Raw genomic sequence first — 5,741 nt, 5'->3', positions numbered from 1 at the left:
ACAAGTGAAACTAGTCCCCTCCTCAAATTTTTGTGCCCTTGTGACAAAATTTGAAACCATTATTATTATTATTATTATTATTATTATTATTATTATTATTATTATTATTATTATTATTATTATTACTATTTTACTTGTTTCAGTCATTTGATTCCGGTCATACTGGAACATCACCTTTAGTCGAATAAAATCGTCCCCAGGACTTATTCTTTGTAAGCCTAGTACTTATTCTATCGGTCTATTTTTGCCGAACCGCTAAGTGTGGGGGCTGTAGACACACCAGCATCGGTTGTCAAGCGATGGTGGGGGAACAAACAGAGACACAAACAACAAGCACATACATGTATATACATATAGATATATATATATACGACGGTCTTCATTCAGTGTCCGTCTACCAAATCCACTCACAAGGCTTTGGTCGGCCCGAGGCTATAACAGAAGACACTTGCCCAAGGTGCCACGCAGTGGGACTGAACCCGGAACCACGCAGCCACTCCTGCGCTTACAAAAATGTGTGACGCTTACAGCACCTAGGTTTCCCAAGCGGTCACCCATCTAAGCACTAACTAGGCTCGACGTTGCTTAACTTCGGTGATCGGACGAGAACCGGTGCTTTCAACGTGATATGGCCGTAAGCCATATTATTATTATTATTATATTTTTTCCTTCTTTCTTCAAATTTTCTTCCGTTTCTCGCCGAGTGTTTTCCGTGCACCTAGGGCAGAGAAGGGCATTGTATGCATTCCCAGATTACACGCGCAAATTCACAGATAAAATATATATTTAAAAATTAATAAATAAATAAATTCATGGATGGATGTTATTTTCACAGCGATGGTGCTCTTCTCAGTACATGAGCCGTTCCAGTTAATACGATTTTTTGCACTCCCTGTAGGGATGGTAAGCCTGGAATCATTTTCAAATAGGTTTCAGTACCTTTTTTTATCATTCCTAGAGATCCTACAATCACTGGTACTGTAGTCGCCTTGAGATGCCACCCGATATATTGTGATCACAGGGAATACTCATTTCAACTAATAAACACATCCTTTTTGTCTGATCTTTTATAATAATATCCGGTTTATTAGCTTTTATAGTCTTATAGGTCTGCACGGGGAAGTCCCATAGCATCGACACATTTTCTCCCTCAGTCACAGCTTCAGAATGATGTTTATACCATTTGTCAGCGGTTTTGATTTTATAATGCCGACATATTGTCCAATGTAAATACTGACCGACTCTGTCATGCCTTGCTTTATATTCTACAGGGGCTAAGACTCTACATCCTGAGATTAGGTGGTCTATTGTTTCAATCTCATCGTTACAGAATCGGCATTTTGGGTCAGCACCATTTTTTATCACATTGGCTTGGTAGTTCCGGGTTAATAAGCTTTGGTCTTGAGCAGCTAATATGAAACCTTCACTCTCTGCTTTTAGCCCTGAGCTTCGTAACCATTGGTGCGTGTGTTTCTGGTCGACATCAGCTTGTTTGCTTATTATTATTATTATTATTATTATTATTATTATTATTATTATTATTATTATTATTATTATTATTATTATTATTATTTAATCTTATATTTATCACGTACTTTCACCGCACTACCGAGCGCAGCTCTGTGTGCCCTGGGCAAGTAGTGTGGTTTGTAGGATATATACAGTGTGTAGTAGTTCTATTTTTTGTATGTTATACATACTTGTTAGTACCGGTGTTTTTGTTGGATATTTATCTGAATATTTTTTATTATACCTAATACGCTTACTATGATAGGAATTATTTCTGTTTCTTCACTCTACACTCGTGTTATCTCTATTTCCATATCTTTGAGTTCTGAAAGTTTCTCTATGTCTTTTAGAGAAACATTGTCATCTGTTGGTATTGATACATCGATTAGAAAGCATTTTTTTCTTCTTGGTGATCGGGCCTATTGGCCTTAATTTCTCTATAGGTGTGTATTGGCATATTCCACAGTATTGTTGTTTTCTCATTTTCTATGATCTTTTCTGGCGTGTGCCTATACAATTTTTATCTGTTGTTATTCCATAGTGTTGGCGTAGTTTCTAGTGTATGTAGGTCCCAAACCTGTTGTGTCTGTGAATATATTCCTTCTTAGCCAGGACTGGACAGACAGAGACTGCATGATTTATTGTTTCTTGTCCATCTTCACATATTCTGCAGTTACTTGTTATATTTCTTTTCATTACATGTTTTATTAACTTCTTGTTGGAAGGCTTTGATCTTGTGCTGCAATTAAAAGTCCCTGAGTCACTGCTTTAAATCCTGAGCTTCGCAGCCATTGTTGGTATTTTGTTTTGTCAATTTCTTATCTGTTTATTTTAACACAGTATTTGCAATGAAGAGGCTTTTCTCGCCATCGTATTATCATGATCCGTTGCTGTTCCAGTTTTACTTGGATTTAATTTGTTTTACAGCTTTTTTTGTTTCTTCTTTCTCTTCATAGTTGTTAGCTACTATCACTTCTTTTTTGAATTTTTCAACTTCCTTAAAGATTGGAAGTAGTTTTTGTTTTGTTCGTGTGTTGTGGCTATTTGTATTAGTTTCATATGCTTCTGAAGTAGGTATTTATGTAGTCCTATGGTGGTTATTTTGTAATAGTTTGCTGGCTGCATAAGTCCTCTACCACTCGATATGTTGTATGCATAACCTTTCTTTGTCAGATTTTGGGTGGTGCATCCTAAACCCCGGCATTATTTTTCTTGTTTTCCAGTCTATTTTGAATAGTTCATTTAGAGACCAGTTAAGAATATTGTAGCTCTATCTTATACCTGGTACGGCTACAATGTTGATACCTATTATCTTGCTTTTTTGTATTGAGTTCTGTTTTCAGTATTAATCTGACTCGTCTATAGTATTCCTTTCTTATCTTCCCTTTCATTTGTGTGCGCTGTATCATATCTAGTACATTGATTTCTAAGTACTTGTATGTCTGGCTTTGGTCTAATTCTCTTATTTCATTTGCTTTCTCTAGTGTGATATTGCTACTCTAAAATAGTTTTCCTGTTTTCAAGGTTGCTTTGACATATTTTTCAAAGCCAAATTTTATGTTTACTTCTTTGGTAAATCCACGTACTGTCTGAAGTAATGTTTCCAGATGTGTATCATTTGTAGCGTACATTTTAGATAATCCATATATAAGATGTGGCTAATTGCTTTGCCGTAACAATTGTATCCACATTCAGTTCTGTTTAACATGCCAGATAAAGGTGTGAGTCCCAAGCAGAAAATAAGTGGAGATAGCGTGTCTCCCTGGAATATTCCCCTTCTAATAGGGATGGCTTTGGTTTTTATGAGTCCCTCTATTGTCTGGAGCTGCAGCACTGTCTGCCATATATTCATGGAAAGTTTTATATATTTTATGATTATTGGTGCTACCTTGTTTATGGCTAGTGTTTCTAGGATCCATGTGTGGGGAATACTATCAAAAGACTTTCGGTAATCGATCCAGCCCATACTTAAACCCTTCTTGCTTCAGCGGCTGTCTTCAGTTATGGCTTTATTATTTGTAGCCGATCTTTACAAGCTCTTTATGAGCCCTTGCAGCATCCCATCTGCTCTTCTGGAAACAGGTTGTTTTCTTCCGGATGTTTCCTTATTCTCTGCGATATTATTGCAGTAAGGGAGATAGTTATCGGTCTGTAATTTTGTGGGTTTGCCGTTTCAGTGGATTTGGGAATTAGGATAGTTTTCCTTTCCGTGAGCCATTCAGGTATCGTCTCTGGCTCTGCTAGTACTTCACTAAATTTCTCAGCCAACTTTGTATGTGTTCCGGTCAGTTATTTCAACCAGAAGTTGGGATCTTGTCGTGCCCGGGTGCCTTTAAGTTGCTAAGTTTGTGCCGTGCCTGGGTGACCTCTTCAGTTGTTATAGGGGTCCAGAGTCGTTTAGGTGCTGTGTTCGTTATTTTGATTGATCTTTGCTGAGGTTGTTCCTTCGCCGACTATATTTCTTTCCAAAATTCTTCCACTCCTGCTGTTGGTGTTGCATCGATCTCTATTTTAATTTCCCCAAGTTCTTGGTAGAATCTTTTGGGGTTGGAGTTGAACGGCTTACTTTGTTCAAAGAAGCGTTGGCGTATCTCATAGTGACGGATCTTTTGTGCTTTGGTGAGGATATATTATTTTAGCTGTTCCTTTATCTCAGGTATAAGTTGTTCTGTAATTTTGTATTTACATAGTATTTTTCTTCTCTTCTCGTTGCTTAGTGTTGATTGACTACTAGTTTCAATAAGGACTGACAGATCCTTTTTCTTATTTTCTATTTTTGCTGGATATATTTTTATCCCCATATTCTGGATTATTATTTAACTGGATATTATTTATTTGTTTGGGTGGTGATGCTCCTGTTTGGATGTGTTTTAGGGGTTATGAAATAAAATGAATACTATGTGGAAGACAAAAACGTTTATTACCAAACGTTTTAAACCAAATAAATGTTTTTCGTGTAGTTAACAGTGTGTTTTTCAGTGACTTAATATATGCTTTCCACGCTTCAGTCATTCCGTAAAATAAACCTAGTTAAGCCGAAAAGGAGATCGTCATGACTGGCGTGCCTTCTGCTACATGTCTTCACAATCAAACTTGACTTGAGTAAATAATAGTACCATGCACAAATCAAAAAGCAAACCAATGGGTTAGACCTTAGATGAAAATATTAGAAATAGCTGAAACTTCTTCCTAAAACCATATATCCTACGGTAATATACACCAAACAATATTATTGCTGAAGAAAGGAAGGGATTGTCACGACTGGAATAGCTTTCGAAATAAGTCTGATCAATCAGGCCAAGGCCTAAGAAAAGCACGAACCAGAACAATACAGCACTGTTGAGCTCATGTGGAGACACGATCACACATATCATGCTTGAAATAGCAGTAACATCTCACTGAAATATCACTGTGCAATCTTCCTAAAGTAGGTTTATACATAAACTATATCTGAAGTGAATAAATATAGGAGTGTTGCAAATAGCAAAAAAAATATCTTTGATCAAAGATCTCCAGCATAAGTATTGACCTGTGTTTAAAGAACAACGACGACGACGGCGATGATGATGAAAAGAACAACTTCAACAACAACATCTGCATTATGAATGCAATAGACAAGAGTCTTCACTAGAATCAACAAGTATACAAACAACACAACAACTATCATAATAGGTAAACATTATTACTCACCCCCAGTGTTGCCATCTGAACCACCACCATTACCTCCACATCCAACTTGGACCATTATTTCTTTGTCATCTTCACCCTACCCACTATCATTAAAATGAGAAACAACACTGTCATTGCTGACACCGACATCGACGCATCGACAGTGAAGATCACGCCCTTGGTCACCACCGCCACCACCACTACCACTGCCACCACCACCACTAACAACAACAAAAAAAAACATCAAAACACTAACAATAACAACAATACAACCACCACCAACACCACCAGTATTACAGATTCGGTACACGTCTCTCGCTCGTACTCACCACAAGTGACACCACCACCACCAACAACAACAACAACAACATCAACAACAACAACAAAAATACCTCCGTCGCCGCGCCCACTGTCTCCGCCCACACTGTCACCGCACCCATCATCACCATCTTTACACGTTCTCACAATTCTCACTGACACTACCTCATCACCGCCACCACCACTATCACTACTATTACCAACACCACTATGAGCACCACCAACGTGACTACTACCGTCATCGC

General features: G+C 37.8%; 1 non-coding gene across 1 annotated transcript; it reads right to left on the bottom strand.

The window, feature by feature from the left end:
• Positions 1-521: 521 nt before the first annotated feature.
• On the bottom strand, positions 522-640 carry LOC115212506. Its single transcript, XR_003881761.1, has one exon. It is a non-coding gene; the product is annotated as a 5S ribosomal RNA (ribosomal RNA).
• Positions 641-5,741: the final 5,101 nt, after the last annotated feature.

The sequence above is a fragment of the Octopus sinensis genome, linkage group LG5 (genome assembly GCF_006345805.1).
Source record: "Octopus sinensis linkage group LG5, ASM634580v1, whole genome shotgun sequence".
Taxonomy (NCBI): Eukaryota; Metazoa; Mollusca; class Cephalopoda; order Octopoda; family Octopodidae; genus Octopus; species Octopus sinensis.
This window is presented reverse-complemented; position numbering and strand designations above follow the sequence as displayed.